The sequence below is a fragment of the Giraffa tippelskirchi genome, chromosome X (genome assembly GCF_054371585.1).
Source record: "Giraffa tippelskirchi isolate mGirTip1 chromosome X, T2T-mGirTip1v1.2.pri, whole genome shotgun sequence".
Taxonomy (NCBI): domain Eukaryota; kingdom Metazoa; phylum Chordata; class Mammalia; order Artiodactyla; family Giraffidae; genus Giraffa; species Giraffa tippelskirchi.
In genome coordinates this window covers 147,919,473-147,938,978 of record NC_137289.1, presented here as the reverse complement: position 1 = coordinate 147,938,978, position 19,506 = coordinate 147,919,473, and the positions used below count along the sequence as shown (strand labels likewise).

The window sequence follows — 19,506 nt, the reverse complement described above, 5'->3', positions numbered from 1 at the left end:
GTCACTGACCTCTGCTTTTATAGGTGAGCTGTGAGCTGAAAAGGAACGGACGTGTGTGTTGCAATAAAGCTTTATTGATGGACACTGAAATCCAAGTGTGACCTAATTTCCATGTCACAAAGTATCATTGTTCTTTGGATTTTTTCCCCCAAATCTTTTAAAAATTATTTATTTTTGGCTATGCTGGGTCTTTGTTGCTTCACGGGCTTTTCTCTGGTTGGGGTGAGCGGGAGGCTAGTCTCTGAGTGCGGTGTGCCGGCTTCTCATTGCCTGCAGCTTCAGTAGTTGCAGGGCATGGGTTCTAGGGGGCTCCAGTAGCTGTAGCAGGTGGGCTCCTGGGCTCCAGAGCACAGGCTCAGCAGGTGTGGTGCATGGGCTTAGCTGCTCTGCGGCAGGTGGGATCTTCCCGGACCGGGGATTGAACTCGTGTCTCCTGCGTTGCAGGTGGATTCCCACTGAGACACCAGAGAAGCCCAGTGTTTCCTGCAGTCTTTAAACAATGTATCCTTAGCTTACAAGCTGTGCAAAAAACAGCTGTCAGAGCTGTCCACTGCCAGCTCCTGCCCTAGCATAGAACCCCCATCAGGGCAAGGAATTTTGCCTCTCTTGTTCACTACAGGTTCCGCAGAACCTGTGTTTTATAACACCTTTTGATATTTTGTTCATCATGGAGGCATCTTTTTGACGTTAATTCAGAGTTTAAAAATATAGATTAGGTTGATGAGTTAACTTTTTGGCTCCCCCTGAAAGTCACCTCAATCTAGGGTCCTGGCCCATGAACCATGGGAGGGGATTCCATGCTGGTGACATGGATGAGTCTTGCTAAGGCTGCAGGGCCATGGAGAACCATCACACTTTCTCCCTTGGTAGACAGATTAAAGAGAGCCCATGAACTTGGGTGGGAAGAAGCCCTACAGCGAACCCAAATGTAGCATTTCCGAAAAGTATGACTACAGAGGAGACGACAGTTGACAGTACCTTTGATTTGCCACCAAGCTGTCACCAACAGAAGTCTGATGTATTTTCAGAGCAGAGTACAGTTGAAGGGCATTTTTATGTGCACCACTGCTTTCAAATGATGGAAGTTATTAGTCCCACCTCCAGAGCTTACAATTGGAAGGACTGAGAAAGAAGGGCATGTATTAGGACATTGGAAGGCCTGAAAAAAATTTTAACTGCATCTTAACAGACTTGAGTTTCTTTGTAATCTTATGTATATTATGTAGGTATGCATTTGGAATCAATATAATCACTAAATTGCCAAAGATGGTCTGGGTTACAAAGCCCCCTCCTCAATCGTTTAACTTCTTAAAAGTCTTGCCACCCCATGGACTGTAACCTGCCAGGCTCCCCTGTCTATGGAATTCTCCAGGCCAGAATACTGGAGTGGGTAGCCCATACCTTCTCTAGGGGATCTTCCCGACCCAGGAAGCGAACTGGGGTCTCCCGCATTGCAGGCGGATTCTTTACCAGCTGAGCTACCGTGGGTCCAGTCTTTCCCTCTGAACCCCGGAGATAAAAAAATCCCCGCCCTCCAGTATTACGGGGAGGATCAAATTCAATACTGTTGTACCAGCTCCCCCACGTCAAGCGCAAGGTGTTTTCAGTATTCGAAGGGTACGAACTGAACGTGACGCTCCAAATAGAAAGAAACAGCCATGACTTACACCAATTACTCTGCGGGCGCTGCCATAACAAAGTATCGCAGATTGGGTGGTTCAAGGACGAGAAATTGACTGGGGCTTCCCTGGTGGTCCAGTGCTTAAGACTCTGCGCTACCAGTGCAGGGAGCAAGGGTACTGGTTCAATCCCTGATGGGGGAACTAAGATCCCACCCGCAAAGTTTAAAAAAAAAACGTATTTTCTCAGGATCTTGGAGGCTGGAAGTTTGGGTCAGGATGTTGGCTGGGTGGAGTTCTCCAAAGATCTCCCTTCTCGCTGTGTCTTTACACGGTCATCTCTTGGTGGGTTTTTTGTGTCCTAATAGCCTATTCTTGCATGTTTGTGTCCTAATAGCCTTTTCTTAGAAGGACACAGGTCAGATTGGATAAGGGAGGGTCACTGTAATGACTGCCTCTGATTTATTTACTACTTTATAAGCTGGCTTTCCAAAAGCAGTTGCTTCCTGCGTGCTGCAGTCCATGGGGTCGCCAAGAGTCGGACAGGACTGAGCGACCAAACTGAGCGGAAGGTATTAGGGCTTAGGACTTGAACACAGGAGTTTGAGTGGGGAGACACAATTCACCCCACCTTGAAGGAGAGATGAGGGACTTTGCTGGTGGTCCGGGGGTTAAGAATCCGCCTTCCGCTGCAAGGGCACGTGGGTTTAGGTCCCTGGTCAGGAACTAAGATCCCGCATACCTCAGAGCAACGAAGCCGACTTTACTCTTGGGTTGTCTTTATTTACTGTTGAACGCCACAACGAAAATCCTGTGTGTTGCAACCATGACCCGATGCAGCCAAAAATAAATAAATAAATATGCTGTTGGCCCAGCTGGGAAAGAATCCGCCTACAACGCAGGAGACCTGGGTTCGATCCCTGGGTTGGGAAGATCCCCTGGAGAAGGCAGAGGCTACCCACTCCAGTGTTCTTGGGCTTCCCTTGTGGCTCAGCTGGGAAAGAATCCGCCTGCAACTCGGGAGACCGGGTTTGATCCCTGGGTCCGGAAGATCCCTGGAGAAGGAAATGGCAAACCCACTCCAGGACTCTCGCCTGGAAAATTCCATGGACGGAGGAGCTTGGCGGGCTATAGTCCATGGGGTCACGAAGAGACAGGACTGAACGACTTCACTTTCACTTTATTAGCCAATGTCTGAGGAGCTGTAGAAAATCATATGGGCCTTGGTGAAATTAGATATTGGATTCAATGAAAACTGGGCAGTAATTCTCAAGAGAACTTAATGCCTCTTCCTACTGTCTTTTTTTTTTTTTTTTAATAATATTAATAGACTGTTTTTTAAAGAACGGTTTTAGATGTACAGAACAATTTAGCATACAGTACAGAGAGTTCCATTTTCCCACTTCCTACACGGCATTTCCAGTGTGAACATCTTTTGTGTGAGAGTGGTGCATTTGTTACCACGCTTTATCGAATCCATATCGATAAGACCCACAGTTGACATTCGAGGTCCCTTTCGGTGCTATGTCAGGTCTACCTGTTTGGACAAATGCAGAATGTCATGCACCCACCACTCCAGTTTCATACAAAATGGGTTCGCTGCCCTGAAAAGTCCCTTGGGAGCCCCATGTTCAGCCCTTCTTTCTCATCCTCAGAGCCCCCAGGCAACCACTGACCTTTCCAGTTTGGCCTTTTCTAGAATGTCATAGATGCTTACTCCTTGGAAGGAAAGCTATGACCAACCTAGACAGCATATTAAAAAGCAGAGACATTACTTTGCCAACAAAGGTCCGTCTAGTCAAAGCTATGGTTTTTCCAGTGGTCATGTATGGATGTGAGAGTTGGACTATAAAGAAAGCTGAGTGCCGAAGAATTGATGCTTTGGAACTGTGGTGTTGGAGAAGACTCTTGAGAGTCCCTTGGACTGCAGGGCGATCCAACCAGTCCATCCTAAAGGAAATGAGTCCTGAATATTCATTGAATATTGAATGTTGAAGCTGAAACTCCAATCCTTTGGCCACCTGGTGGGAAGAACTGACTCATCAGAAAAGACCCTGATGCTGGGCAAGATTGAGGGCGGAAGGAGAAGGGGATGACAGAGGATGAGATGGCTGGATGGCATCGACTCAATGGAGATGAGTTTGATTGGACTCCGGGAGATGGTGATGGACAGGGAAGCCTGGTGTGCTGCAGTCCATGGGATCGCAAAGAGTTGGACACGACTGAGCGACTGAACTACTGAACTGAACCGAGAATGTCATAGAGTCGGACTCACACAGTACGTAAACTTTTCAGATTGGCTTCTTTCACTCGCTGACGTGCATCTAAAGTTCCTCCATGTTTTTCTGTGGCTGGATAGCTCATTTCTTTTCATTGCAGAATAATATTCTTTTGTATGGATTTGTTACAGTTTGCTTATCTGTCCACCTACCAAGCAACGTGGTGGCTGCCTTCGGTGTTGGGTGAGTAAAGCTGCTAGACATCGCTGTGCGGGTTTTTCTGCAGACGTAAGTTTTCAACTTAGTTGCGTAAAAACCCAGGAGCGTAGGTGTATGTTTCTGCTTTATAAGAAAGTGACAAACTGCCTTCTGAAGTGGTCTTAAGTTTCACATTCCCACCTGCAAGGCATTCAGAGTTTCTGTTCATCTGCATCCTGTTAGCATTAGATTTTTTCCTTTTCTTTTTTTGCCCTGCTTGCATTCTCTTGGTCCCAAGACCTGGAACAGAACAGGGGGCCTCCGAAGTGAAAGTACCGGGTCCCTAATCACTGGCCCGCCAGGGAGTTCTCTGTACTTTGTCTCAATGTGATACTTCCCTGTGATATATAATATTCCACATCTTCTCATGCGCTTGCTTGACATCTATCTCTTTGGAGAAATTTTGTTTCCAGAGCGTTCGCCCATTTTTATTTTGGATTTTTGTCTTACTGTCCAGTTTTGAGACTTTTTTTTTTTTTTGCCTATTTTGGGTTCAGTCCTTTATCAGATATGGATTTTTTGCATATATGATCTCCCAGTCTGTGGCTTGTGTTTTCACTCTCTTAACAGTCTCCTTTGTAGAACGTTAAGTTTTTCATTTTAATAAGTCCAACTCATCAATTTTTTTATTAACATGGATCATGTTATTGATATTTTATCTGAAGACTCATCGCTAAACCCAAAGCCATCTCGATTTTTCTCCTATGTTTTCTTCTAGGAGTTTTGTGCTTTTGCCTTTTGCATTTAGGCCAATGATCCATTTTAAGTTAGTTTCTGTGAAAAGCCTAAGGTTTGGGCTACATTAACGGTTTTTTTTGTTTTGTAAATGGATGTCCCTTGTTCCAGCACCATTTGTTGAAAAGGATATTTTTTCTCCCATGAAATACCTTTGCTCTTTTGTCAAAAATTAGTTGACTGTATTTGTGTGGGTTCCTGCTGCCTTTTTATTACAAATTTGGCTGCTATTTAGGGGGAATACTGATAGCATTTGTGGCAAGCCGATTCTTGTATTCCAGCTCCTTCCATCAGCAACCAAAAATAATTGTTTGGAGTACAGATATTGTGCAGTGGATAACTGTGGCAATCATTGCTGCTGAGGCCTTCAGAGTAGGCTTTATACCCTTGTCAGAATGCACTAGCTCCTCTCCTGGTCGACTTTAATGTGCTGCTTTTTTCTTCCACCACTTGAAAAATCTGAAAGACAGATTAAACATAATAGTCTAATTTACCACCTACCTACCACCCATCCAGCATTCAGAAAGTGGAATTTCTGTGTTATTATGGTAAATGTAGGGGGTGGCCTCTCCTATCTGAGGTCTTACAAAGTCCCTGGGGGCTCCCAGGAACCTCTGATAAAAGTGCTCCAGTCTTTACTTGTAAGAAGACCCCTGGGATTGCTGGGAGCCAATCAAACAGAAAAGATGGATCCCAAGCTCCCTTGCATTGTTAGTTACAAGGAAGTGAAAGTCGCTCAGTCCCGTCCGACTCTTTGGGACCCCATGGATTATACAGTCCATGGAGTTCTCCAGGCCAGAACATTGGAGTGGGTAGCCTTTCCCTTTCTCCAGGGGAATCTTCCCAACCCAGGGATCGAACCCAGGTTTCCCGCATTGCAGGCGGATTCTTTACCAGCTGAACCAGACCATCTGCAAAAACCGGCCACGCTGGGGCGTAGGAGGGAGCGAGGATTTCCACCACTTTCCCAAACTTTAAAAATGATTGGCATCCGCCAAGCCATCAAAACGTACCAAAGAAGCCTTTCTCCTCGTCGGGTTCGGTTCGGAATTTGCAAACAGCTCCCGACGAGCAGCTAGCGGTGGCAACCCAGAGAGGGCCAGGTTTGGGTGCGCGGCTACTCGAGAGTGTGCGGTAGCCGAGGGCCGACGTCCGGGTAGGGCCGAGCGCGGTAATGACGTCAACTTGTTATTTACTTTCCAAATCTGAATGACTGAGCAAGGCGAAAGGAGAAATCAATCAACCGCAATGTGACCCTACAGGCGGAAAAAAACGCAGCGCTCCCACCAGCGGGCGGTGGGGGAAGGAAAGCACGTGTAACCGGGGCAGAGTTGCATCAGGCGCGCTTGCCTGCTTGGGTTTTCTGTGGCACAGCCTTGGTTGTTTTTTTTTTTCCGATTGCATGAAAAGACCTCAGCCTCAGTCCTCACAAGCCCTGGGAGCCCGGGAGCCAGGCCGGGCAGGCTGGAGGCAAGGCCCCGCCACGTCCTTGTGTGTGTGTGTGTGTGTGTGTGTGTGTGTGTGTGTCTGTGTATGTGTGGTGGGGGTGGGGAGAGGCTTGAATGGTAACCGGTAGAAAAGGGCAAAATCTATTCTGCTGATTCACAATTATGGAGACCGTGTAAGTGTCTTTTTTTTTTTTTATTGCTGTGCTCGAATAATGGTGCAGTCACCGTCGTTTGAAATCATTGACGTTTTACAGCAATATTCGGCAACGTGATTTTGAGGCCGCCTTTTGGAATGGAGGATCAGCCCCTTAAAAAAAAAAAAAAGTCACCTCGCCTCCCCTCCCCACACGGTCAGGAACAACAAACGGCCCAGTGTCCCAGAAAGGAGCAAGCGAGGTTACAGTGCAAAATGCTGAGTGTCCTGGGCTCTTAAGGGCAAAAAACAAACAAACAAAAAAATTCGTTAGGCACCAAAGAGGGGCCGGCTTACGTGAAAATATTCGACAAAGCAGACATCCAAGGTGCTGGGGTGTGTGTGCAGCGCGCGCGTGTTTGTTTCAGCGAATTCAGGTCACGCGTGGTGGGCAGTGGTCACCAACCCGGAGGGGGAGAAAGCAACCTGGGGCCTTGGGTTCACCAGGGCTGGGCCGAGTCAGCTCCTGCCACAGCAAACAGCTTTGCAAATGTCCCAGGTCTGCAGCCTGCGGCTGGAAGTGGGGGTGGGGACGGCTGAGAAGGCCCCAGGGCCCCGGTTCCACCACCGCGCCTGGAGCCCCCACACCCCAGCTCCTGGCGTCCACCCCAGTGTGTCTTGAGTTCATTTCTCCCCAAGCGCCTTCCCTACTAGGGATTTTTGCAAAGGTCGGGGCTTCATTGGAGCCCCCACTTTTGGGGGGAAGGGGAACAGACCGGGGGGGGGTGTCCTCTCGGCCGCTGACTTGGAGGGGGCTGGCACCCTCAGGCAGGTTCGGGGAAGGGGGGGCTTCATCTTTGAGCTGGGGGAGGGTAACAGCAGTGGTCCTATCTCCCTGCCTCCCTCCCCCCCCCGGAGACCACGGGGGTGGTGACCCGGTTCCTGTGCCCTCCTGGATAATGGGCTTCGGACTGGGTGGGGGGTAGGCCCGAGTTTCCTGCTGCGCACCCCACCCCCCACCCCCGATAGAGGCCCTGGGGTTGGGACAAGGGTCGCAGAGAGGAGGGAAGAGGCCCGGGTTCCCCTCACCCACCCCAGGCGTGGCGGGGAGGGGTGAACTGGGGGAGGGGGTGAGGGACAGGGTAGGGTCGGAGGGTCCCCCCCTCCATGGGGAAGGGGCTGGATTGGGCCGCGGCCCTCCCCCCGCCAGAGCCCGTGGGGGGAGGGGTCCGGGCTCTCACTCCCTGCGCCGTGGGGGGAAGGGCAGGCCTGGGTGTTGGGGGGGGGTGTCCCTATCCTCCGTGGGGGAGCAGGGCCGGCCGGGGACGCGGCCCCTTTGGGCGTGGGGGAGGATGAAGGGGACCCGGGCTCCCCTCCCCCAGCGGTGGGGGAGGGTATAGGCTGGGGTCGTGGGGGAGGGGGGCTGGCCTGGGACGCGGCCGCTTTGGGCGTGGGGGAGGGCGATGGGGGGGAAGGGGACCCAGGCTCTTTTTCTCCGGCGGTGGCGGGGGAGGGGTCTGGGTGGTGGGGAGGGGAACCCGGGTGGGGGGAGGGTGCAGGGGACCCGGGCTTCCCTCCCCTTGGCGGTGGGGGAGGGGCAGGCTGGGGGCCGTGGGGGAGGGGCTGGCCCGGGACGCGGCCGCTTTGGGCGTGGGGGAGGGCGAAGGGCGGGGACCCGGGTGGGGGAGGGTGCAGGGGACCCAGGCTTCCCTCCCCTGGGCGGTGGGGGAGGGGGTAGGCTGGGGGCTGGGGGGAGGGGGCAGGATGGGGGCTGGGGGGAGGGGGCAGGATGGGGGCTGGGAGGGAGGGGGCAGGCTGGGGGCTGTGGGGGAGGGGCTGGCCTGGGACGCGGCCGCTTTGGGCGTGGGCGATGAGGGGGGGTCCCGGGGGTGAGGGTGCAGGGGACCCGGGGTCCCCTTCCCCTGAGGCGGGGGCGGGCGCACGCTGGGGGCCGTGGGGAGGGGCGATGGGGAGGCCCGGGGTGGGGGAGCGTGGTGCAGGGGCCCCGGGCGGTGGGGGAGGGTGCAGGCTGGGGGCCGTGGGCGAGGGCGATGAGGGGGGTCCCGGGGGGCGAGGGTGAAGGGGAGCCGGGGTCCCCTTCCCCTGAGGCGGGGACGGGCGCACGCTGGGGGCCGTGGGCGAGGGCGATGGGGGGGGTCCCGGGGGGGGGGAGCGCGCAGGGGCCCCGGGCTCCCCTCCCCCGGCAGCGGCGGCGGCGGGGGCGGGCGCAGGCTGGGGGCGGCGCCCGGGGCCGTCCTCCCGGCCGGGGTCGGCGTTCCGGCGGCCGCTCCCCAGCGGAGGTCACTGGCCGCGCCGGTCCCTCCCGCGTCCCGCCCTCTCCCGCCGCCGCCGTTCCCCCCCCCCTCCCGCCCGCCCCGTCCTCCGCGCTCGGGAGCGAGGAGCCGCCCGCGCCCCCGCCCCGCCGCCGCCGCCGCAGCGCCCTCGCCGCCATTCGGCACCCGAAACTTTCCAGCGCCCGCGCGTCTCGGGGACTCGGCGGCGGCGGGGGGCGCGGGCGCTGGGCGGGGGCGGCCCGGGGGGGCGGCGCGCTGCGGCTCCGGGCGCCCGGCCCTCGGCGGCCGCGGAGCGGCCGGGGCTCGGCGGCGGCGGCGGCCGGCGGGGCGCAGGCTCGGAGCGGCGGCGCCGGACACAAGTTGCGCGGCTCGGGGCGAGGTGAGTGCGCGCGCGGGGCTCGGGCCGGGCCGGGCGCGCTGCGGAAACTTCTCTCGCTCGGGGTAGGGGGGAGGCCCGGGCCCGGCTCATTCCCGCCCTCTGAGGGGTCAGGCCGACCGGCCGCCTGCCCGGGGACCCCCGTCTCCGGTAGGGGGGCGGGGGTGCAGTGGAGGGGGGGCAGCTTCCCCAAGTGTCCCCCGGGGGCTCGGGCTGGGGTGCTGCGCGCGCTCCCTGCAGGCTGAACAATACCCCTATGGGGCCGCTCCCCCAAAGTGCCGGCGCGTCGGGGGTTGGGGGGGCGGGTGGAGACTGGAGCGGGGTGAAGGGGAGGCTTCTTTGTTTTGGGGAGGGGGAAGTGACCGGTAAGTTTTGGCGAGGGGGGTGGGGGTGGGGAGCGCCCCCCCGCCCCGGTTCCCCTTTTGTCTGCCGGGCCCAGGGCTGGCCGGGCGAACCTGCGCGGCCGCGGGGACCCCCCCTCGTGGGGGAGGGGAGCCCCATTCATTTCACTTCCCCACCCCGGGGGCGCGGGCCGGGACCCCGGGGGACGCGCGGCGGCGGCGGCGCGCGCAGGGCGCACCGAGTGGCGGGCGCGGCGGCGCGGGCCCGCGGCGGTTCAGTTTCTGCGGCGCGGAAATTGTCAGGAAGTGGGGAGCCCCCCCAACTTGCGCCCCCAGCCACCCACCCCGGCCCGAGCGAAGAAAACAGGGTGGGGACCACTTGGGTGGCTGGATGGGTTGGGGGGCGTCCCTGGATGATCTACAGAGCGCGCCCTGGGGGGGTAGCTGTAGACCTGTTGCGCCCGGTCTGGGGGGGGGAGGGGTGCCCTGAGCTCCGCGTGCCAGGCGGTGCTTCCTCCCCCCCCCACCCCGCCACCCTCTCGAGGGGACCTCGCCCACGGCCGTGGGGGTGGGCGGTGCTCGGAATGGAGGGGGGCGCGCCATCGGGGGGGTCGGAGGTCGCCGGGGATTGTGACACTTAGGGGTCGCTAGAGCCCCCCCGGGGCGCTGGGACTTCACGTGCATTGCCCGTGCGTGGCTAGGCCTGCGCCCAGGATGGTTTTAAGCACGGCCTGGTCTTCCTCCGAGTTCACTGCAAATTCCACGAAGTTAAAAAGTCTGAGGTGTGTTGTTGTTGTTGATTTTTTCCCCTCCTGTCGCCGTTGTTGTAGAGCGGAACCCCCAAAGAAATAGAAATCCGTCTCCCTTATTCTTTGCCGCGGTTTGGGCTCTTGCTGGGCTTTGTCACATGTGGCTTGAGCTGACTTCTTGGATGTTTTTCTATCCAGACGCGCCGCCTGCGCCCCTGGGTTAACCTGCAAGGCGAGGGGCGGGACTCCAGCCTGGGGAGGGCGGGGGGTGGTGGTGCTGGCGTGGGAGGGTCCGGTTAAGTCCAACCTGATCAGTGGCCTCGGGGGGTAGCAGATGGTGGAAGGTCTTCGGGAAAGTTTAGTCGTTTTCCTAGAAAAGACGCGATCGGGTGGGGGTGGGGGAGATGTCGATCATGGAAACCATTGAGACTTGAAGACGCTTCACGTGTGAAAGGGATGTTCAGATAGCTCAGATGTACTGCAGATTGCCGTGGAAAACCACCCGGCTGGATAACGAATCCGGAAATGAAAGTTTGAAGTCCCATCCCTTGACCCACGTCTTAAAATGGCCCCTGAAGGATCATTCCATGTGAAGTTCCTTAAGTGAACACACACCTGTGGAACAGCCGGTGAAGACTAGGTGTTTTTTGTTTGGTGCTGTGCGAAGCAGGGAGGTTGGCTCTGCTTTTATTCCAGGGCTTAGTCACTCCAGGTATCATCACCACCTGCCCCCCCCCCCCATCATTGAAATTTCACCCTTGGAACTTGAGTCTGGCCCCTCCTGCAAGTTGGGGTGTTTTAGTTAAGTGCCTGCAGTCAGTCCCCTTTGAATCAGAGGAGCCTCAGTGTTCTCCGTGATGGCTTCGTGAATGTACTTGGGTGGGAGGTTTGGAGGTTTCAGTGCTAGGCGGCCAAAGAGGGGTATAGAGCCCCTGAGTCCAGCTCCATGGGGACATGTAAAACTGCTTTTGCTGGAAAAGCAACCTTTGTCCCCATCTGGCCTGAACTAGTGAAACAGCCCACCCTGACTTGCTGCTCCGCCATTGACCTTGAAGTCCTGCCAGTTTTCCGAGTGTCTTTTGCTATATGCGTAAAAATAAAAACGGGAACTGAGATCACGGTACTCATTGGGTAGTGCTGGGGCAGAGAGGAGGAAATGTTACGTGTAAGTTTTTTGAAAACGTGGAGTTTGCCGTTAAATTTTCGCTGTTGCTCTGGTGCAGATAGATTCATTGTCCTACGGTTACTTAATGCCACGCACTGAGGGTTTTACAGGCACTAAACGCCCTGTATGCAGCAATTATTATTTCCATTCAGCTGCAGAAGACACTGACTTTGCTAACGTATGGTGGAGGGAAGATTGTTTGATTCCGGAAGCCCAGCTCTTAAGCTTGATGGTGTTTTGTCTTTCTGTGTTGACATGGGGTGAATCTTCCCGTTTGGGGACAAGCTTGTTAAATTACAGAGACACACACTTTTTCTCCCCCACACAAAATCTTACATTGAGCTGTCTCTCTCTATATACATAACGCTAGATTTCTCAACAGAAACCATGAAAGGTCAGTCACAGTGGAAGCATTGTTTTGTCCATAGCTTAATTATCCGGTGTGGTAACCACTACCCGCCTGGGCATATTTAGATTCCAGTTCATTAAAATTCATTTAATAGTGGTGGTGTTACTGAAATGCCCAGTTCTGTTGATTCAGCGCTCTGTCCGTAATTCAGATCCTCAGTAGATGTGTTTTAACTGGGAGTCACCATATTGCAACAGTGCAGCACTTGAAGAAATTCCAATTTGGGAGGGGTGCTCTATGGTTGGGCTTCCTTGGTGGCTCAGTGGTAAAGAATGTGCTTGCCGTGCAGGAGACCCGGGTTCAATCCCTGAGTTGGGAAGATCCCCTGGAGGAGGAAATGGCAACCCACTCCAGTATTCTTGCCTGGAGAATCCCATGGACAGAGAAGCCGGTGAGCTATAGTCCATGGGGTCGAAAAGAGTCGGACACGACTGAAGTGACTTAACACACACGCGCTGTATAGTTGCTACGAGTAAGGATTGGTGAAGAAAACAGTGAAGAGTTAGCCTGCTCCTTGTGGGAGGAGGGGAGAAGCTCTAAGAGTTTTAGACAGTTGAATTGTAGACCTTTAAAAAAAAAAACAAACCCGTTTCAGCTAGCGAGTCACCTGGGAAAGTGATTTCAGTGAGACCGACGGCTGCGGTTTTACGATTGAGGTGGTGTGGGTCACTTTTGAATTAGGAAACGAGGACTCCCAAGCTGGCGTCTTCGTGAGGATTCAACTTTGGGAAGAGGCCGTGCCTCAGTTTCCCTTTCTGAAAAACTGCGCAGCCGGTCCCCACGTCGCCTGCCTTGAGGGTGTTGGGGCCAACATCTGTTGGGCTCTCAAGGCGTTGCCATCAGGGTGGCCCCCTGTAGCTGATTGAGAGGCCATATCTGATACGCACCCCCCCCCCCAACAAGTTTGTGTCCTAAGTTTTAATATCTTGAAGGCAAAGTCTTCTGTATCAAGAAGGCCGATCAGGAATCCTCCCTACAGATGAGACTTCACAATTGTCAACGTGTTTTTAACAAGTGGCTGAATGCTGGCCGTTTCCTGTTTTATTTATTTATTTATTTATTTATTCTTTTTTGTATTATCTTTTTATTTATTTATTTATTTTAGTTGGGGGCTAATTACTTTACAATATTGTAGTGGTTTTTGCCATACATTGACATGAATCAGCCATGGGTTTACATGCGTTCCCCATCCTGAACCCCCCTCCCACCTCCCTCCCCATCCCATCCCTCTGGGTCATCCCAGTGCACCAGCCCTGAGCATGTCTCATGCATGGAACATGGAATGGTGTTCTCTTTCACATATGATAATATCGTTTCTTGTTATTTTTATTCCTTAGTTGATGTGTTCTTTGCATAATCTTTTGCGTTTTCTTTTTTTTTTTTTTAAATAACCACGGATTAGAAATTTTATTTGTATATCAGGAGGGAGGGGGGAAAACCCAGTTTTGCTTCTGGGAGAGAGGTGACTTCCCAGATGGCCCCTTTCAGCCATTTGTCTTTAGCTTTGCTTTCGTCTCAAGAGCTGTCAGCTTTTGAGACACCTGAAATAGTTTTGCTTCCAGAGTCGTGAAACGGGTTCCAGCAGGCGGGTGCCAGGCCCAGAGAAGGCATCTCACTTATGTCCTGAGCATCAGGAATTCACAGCCTCCCTCAGTGACCCATTGGGAAGGAGGGCTCCTCGCCCAGCTCTTGTCCAGGAGCATCGCCAGGCCTGGCCGGGGCCAGGGAACCCGCCCGATCGCACTGTCCTCCGAGGAGAGACGGTTCCAGGTATGGTGTCCCCACACCTCGCCGTGGCCTCCTGTTCCTCCTTTAGAAAAAGTACGTGACCTGCAGTAACAAGCTGTTCATCTTTCAGCACCCGAGACACTCAAAAAATAGCTTTCTATCAGGAGGCAAGACTCAAGTCGTTTTGTAAACATGTTTAAGTTGGAAAGATGATAAACCTTTTTTTTTTTCGTTTTTTTTCCATAACTATTTTTAGCGTGAAGGAAGTAACTGGACGCCAGTTGTCCCCTCGGGACTGGCCCTCTCTCTGCTATCCCTCCTTCCCATGGGGCTGGACCGAACGGATGGCCTTGGCCACACCACCAGCCAAATCAGAAGAAAAGCTGGATGTGGGAGGGGACAGACAGAGTCCACGTGTTTTTTAAAGGGAAAGGGAGAAAGCGAGTTTAAAACCTCGGGGAATAAAAAAATGCAGGCGGTCACGAATGTGCTCCCCAGAAACTTGACCTAGGGTGGTTGTAAGCTTGCAGAGGGGGTAGCCTCCTGCAAGCCCTCCTGTGTGTGATCACCGCCATCAAATATTCCCTGGGAATACTCTGGTGGATGGAAGGATGCAGGTGTGAACTGGAAGCCATTGGAAAAAATTTACTTGGCGCAAACTTATGCTTGGAAACGGGAGATTATTTCCGTCTTACTCTGGAAGTTGGGTACCACTTCCATGGGTCTGGTTTGCTCTTGGTGGGTGGAAAGGAGCCATGAAGCATTGGCTCGCAGGTTGAAGACAGAGAACTTGGAAATGAAAGAGAAGACTATTGCCATCTTCTGCAGGAGGTTGGGTACCATTTCCATGGCTCAGATTTGCTTTTGGTAGGTGAAAAGGAGCCATGAAGTTTTGGCTCGTGGGTTGAAGAGAAACAGAAGTCTTAGCAGGTGAAGGTAGAGGACATGGTTGCATACAGAAACAGTGTCTTCAGCGTCTGAACTTGGGAAGCTCGTCGTCCACTCGTGATCCTCAGTTGGGGCACTTCCGTCCCCTGACAGCGTTTGGCAGCGTCTGGAGACGTCTGTGGTTGTCACGTGTCGCGGACGAGGGGACGGTGGTCTCCCTGGTGGACGCGCGGATGTTGGGTCCCCCTCTCACGGTGCTTGTTGGTACAGAGCCACCCCAAAGAAGGACCTGGCGCTGTGAGTCCTGAGTCCTATTTTGGTCCAGGGGCCGGTGGGATGGCAGGACAACGTAGGCCTCGGGTGCTGTGGTCCTCACAGGCTGCTTTAGGATGCTTTCGAAGGGAAGACAAGGGAACAGGAGGAGGTGGCCAGCTGGATGTTCTTTGGGGACCACAGAAGCTGGAGGGGTTCGGGGGCCAGGATGTGTTCACCCCCAGTTCAACCCCTGCTCTGGCTTCAACCCCAGTCTTTTCAGAGCCCCCGAGGCTCGCACACCTGCACCAGCCTCCTTCCTGTGGGTTTTGCGGATGTCACTGCAGATTTGCCCAGGTCTCGCTCTCAGTCAGCTTCTGGGGACTTCGGGTATTTTATCGGTGGGGGCTGGGGGCGGGGGGAAAGCCCAGCACCTGTCTGCTGTTTTCAGACCCTCACAGGGCCCAGGGCAGTGTGGGTTAACCTGGACTGGGCGGCGACCTCCACCGCTGGGGGTGCTCTGGGGGGCGGGGTGATGGGGTCCCCTGCTTGCGGGACTCAGGCTGGGGGGCTGCGGAGCTGTGGACACGCAGTGGGTGGGTGGGGGCACCCCTAGCACCCAGAGTCTGGCCCCTGTGTGCACTGGGTTCCCCCGGAGCCAGCCTGAAGTGCCTTCCTCTGGGAGCACCAGGGGAGCGCCAGGCACACCCGGGTTGGGGGCCATGTGAGCTCCTGGTGGTCCTCTGGGTGGGGGGGTGGTGGTGCAGGGCTCTGAAGGAGACCTGGTTTGAGGGCAGCTCACCATGCACCATGCACCGATGTCGCCTTTGGGCATATCAGTGACTTCCTCTGGCCTTAGTTTTCTCATGGCGAGAGAGACAGAGAAAAAAAAATTATTTCTCAGGCTTGTGTTAGCAGACAGGGTTGTTATCATGCTTGGAGCCCGGTGTGCTTACGTCTTCGCTGAAGTTGAGAGTGGCTGTGGAAACATCAAATAATAACAAGAATACTATGTCTTTATTAGTTCCGGCGGTCTCCAGCAATTGCCTGCTTGCTTTCCTTTTTCTCCCTTCAGGGCTGGCATATGCGCACGCACACACACGCATGCTATATATAGGCATAACATATATATGCTGTGTGTTTCCCAGATTTACTGTATGATGGAGTAAGAATTTCTGAACGCTTAAATGTCTAACCATCACCACCAGAATCAGGGTGAAAAGTGAAAGTGAACTCCCTCAGTAGTGTCCGACTCTGTGACCCCATGGACTGCAGCACGCCAGGCCTCCCTCTCCATCACCAACTCCTGGAGTTTACTCAAACTCATGTCCGTCGAGTCGGTGATATCATCCAACTATCTCATCCTCTGTCGTCCCCTTCTCCTCCCTTCAGTCTTTCCCAGCATCAGGGTCTTTTCCAGTGAGTCAGTTCTTTACTCAAGGTGGCCAAAGGATGGAGTTTCAGCTTCAGCATCATTCCTTCTAATGAATATTCAAGACTGATTTCCTTTAGGATGGACTGGTTGGATCTCCCTGAGGTCCAAGGAGTTTTCTCCAACACCACAGTTCAAAAGCATCATTTTTTCAATGCTCAGCTTTCTTTATAGTCCAACTCGCACATCAGAGTACATCATGCTAAATGCTGGGCTAGATAAAGCACAAGGTGGAATGAAGATTGCCAGAGAAATATCAATAACCTCAGATGACACCACCCTAGTGGCAGAAAGCAAAGAGGAACTGAAGAGCCTCTTGATGAAAGTGAAAGAGGAGAGTGAAGAAGCTGGTTTAAAACTCAACATTCAGGAAACTAAGATCATGGCATCACTTCATGGCAAATAGATAGGGAAACAGTGGCAGACTTAATTTTTTGGGGCTACAAAATCATTGCAGATGGTGACTACAGCCATGATATTAAAAGATGCTCGCTCCTTGGAAGAAAAGCTCTGACCAAGGTAGACAGCATATTAAAAAGCAAAGACATTACTTTGTCGACAAACGTTCATCTAGTCAAAGCTATGGTTTTTCCAGTAGTCATGTATGGATGTGAGAGTTGGACCATCAAGAAAGCTGAATGCCTAAGAATTGATGCCTTTCAACTGTGGTGTTGGAGAAGTCTCTTGAGAGTCCCTTGGACTGCAAGGCGATCCAACCAGTCCATCCTAAAGGAAATCAGTCCTGAATATTCATTGGAAGGACTGATGCTGAAGCTCCAATACTTTGGCCACCTGATGCGAAGAGCTGACTCCTTGGAAAAGACCCTGATGCAGGGAAAGATTGAAGGCAGGAGGAGAAGGGAAGGACAGAGGATGAGATGGTTGGATGGCTTCTCCGACTCTATGGACATGAGCTTGAGCAAGCTCTGGGAGTTGGTGATGGACAGGGAAACCTGGCGTGCTGCGGTCCATGGGGACACAAAAAGTCGGACACGACTGAGCTAGTTAACTGAACACCTGGGCCAGTGTGTTTTCCTCAGAATCATTCTGCACCGTGCATATCATCAAAAGCAAGGAAAAACCACACTTAGAGCTTCTTAATACTCGGAAGAGATCATAGTGAAAAAAATGTCAGATGTCTTGTTGTCTTAGGTCCCTGAGATTTACTCTCTTCCTATGCCGGGCAGTCCTTGCTGGAGGTCAGTTGAGGTGGGACATTTTTGGGAGGCCACGTTCAGAGACTTTCTCCAGCAGTCCCGCAGAGAGACATTGAGTACGTTCCGTGTATTTGTAGGTCATGTCTTGAGTTTCCAAAACTGGACTTGCCTTTTGGAGGCAGTGGTTTTCCCAGTGGGTTAATGCTCTGTCCATAAGGCAGGCTAAAAATACCCACTTGTGCATGCATTCCTTTGTTGTAGAAATAAATTCCTACAGCTGTGTTTCTGTGTGGTTGCTGACCTACATTCTACCTTGGGTCGTCATTTCACTGTGATCGGATGAGAAATGGCATGTTCTCTTAGGACAAGCCTTCGCCTGACGTTTTGGCCAGGTGAGTCCTGCCTTGGGCTTGTGTTGAAGTCGTTGAACCTGTGTGTGTCCTCAGGGGTAGTGTTGGAGGCGTTAAGGAGCTAACCGTGAAGCCTCTCCCACGTCTTGAGTGTGTGGATTCTAATGTGGAAAAGGAAGACTGCTTCGATGTTGATGATGGGTTTTTTTTTTTTTGATTGATTGCTGTTTTTTTGGCTGTGATGGGTCTTTGTTGCTTTGTGCGGGCTTTCTCTTGTTCCGGCGAGCAGGGTCTACTCTTCACGGCAGTGCTTAAGTTTCTCGTTGCGGTGGCTTCTCTTGTTGCAGGGTACAGGCTCTAGGGTGCTCGGGCTTCAGTAGTTGCAGCTCAGGGGCTCAGTACTTGTCGCCCTGGGGCTTAGTTGCACTGTGGCCTGTGGGATCTTCTCTGACCAGGGATCGAACCCGTTTCCCTTGCATCGCAAGGCAGATTCTTAACCACTGGACCCCCAGGGAAGCTCCTGTCTTTTTTTTTTTTTTTTAAAGACTTTTATAGGTTAAGGTTTCACTTCCGTTCAGTTGCTCAGTCGTATCCGACTCTTTGCAACCCCATGGACTGCAGCACACCAGGCTTCCCCGTCCATCACCAACTCCTAGAGTTCACCCAAACTCATGTCCATCGAGTCGCTGATGCCATCCAACCATCTCATCCTCTGTCGTCCCCTTCTCCTCCTGCCGTCGATCTTTCCCAGCATCAGGGTCTTTTCCAATGAGTCATTTCTTCACCAAAGTATTGGCAGCATCAGTGCTTCCAATGAATATTCAGGACTGATTTCCTTTAGGACGGACTGGTTGGATCTCCTTGCAGTCCAAGTCTTCTCCAACACCACAGTTCAAAAGCATCAATTTTTCGGTGCTCAGCTTTCTTTGTAGTCCAACTCTCACATCCGTACATGACTACTGGGAAAACCATAGCTTTGACTAGACGGATCTTTGTTGGCAAAGTAATGTCTCTGCTTTTAATATGCTGTCTAGGTTGGTCATAGCTTTTCTTCCAAGGAGCAAGCGTCTTTTAATTCCATGGCTGCAGTCACCATCTGCAGTGATTTTGGAGCCCGAGAAAACAGAGTCTGTCACTGTTTCCATTGTTTCTCCATCTATTTGCCATGAAGTGATGGGCCTGGATGCCGTGATCTTTGTGTTTTGAACGTTGAGTTTTATGGTGATTTTATATTAGCCAGCAGTTTGGGCAAACTGTGTCTCATGCTTTGGCGTGTTTCCCATGATTGGGATAGGCAACCCTCAACATTGCTAAGTCAGTTGCCTACTTAAAAACAAAACAAACCAACCCTGCAGCCTTTCAGGGGACACTTTGGGCTGTGAGTTGCTTCCGAATCATTCTGAGGAATCATTCTGAGGAGTGTTGTCATCTCCTCATCTGGGGAGACCCTGTGAAAGAAGCAGAAACGATGCTCAGGGCAAGATTCACAGCGTTTACTCTTGTCAAGAGTGTCTCTTGCCTGGAATTCCTGTCATTTATTCCTGTGGTGGTGCATGTAGCAGGAATGCTAAAAAGGAAACTTGAGCGATCCTCTTTATTTACTTCTCTTGAGCCCGAAGATGACCCCAAATATCCATCCCCCAGCACTTTGTTTTCTGGAACACTTGCCACCAACCCAGCCCCTGCCCCGGCCCTGCACCTCCTCCACCAACTTGATCAGCCTCCCTGTCTTTCCAAGACGTTGAAGCCTTCTGTCACCTGTACAGTCAGCCTCATCCATGTTGGAGCCAGGCTGTACAGAGACGGCCGTTCCCGTCTTGGAGAGCTGGACTCGTAACTCTTACAGACTTGCCCCTTGTCATCCAGCTCTAGGGTGTCTCTGAACATCCGCTATCCACTTTGCACACGTTTCTGTTAGTTGAAACTTTCCGGTGGACGGAAATGTGGGCAAAA

At 53.0% G+C, this 19,506-nt stretch overlaps 1 protein-coding gene across 9 annotated transcripts in view; it reads left to right on the top strand.

Moving 5' to 3' along the window:
- The first annotated feature begins 6,635 nt into the window (after positions 1-6,635).
- The window catches only part of LOC145536639 (F-box-like/WD repeat-containing protein TBL1X), a 250,623-nt gene continuing 237,752 nt past the window's right edge, over positions 6,636-19,506 (top strand). Inside the window, exon 1 of one of the 9 annotated variants that reach the window (XM_081566170.1) lies at positions 6,636-6,800. The gene's annotated coding sequence lies outside the window, so the exon portion shown is untranslated. The other 8 variants (XM_081566176.1, XM_081566166.1, XM_081566167.1 and 5 more) reach the window with 8 other exon arrangements.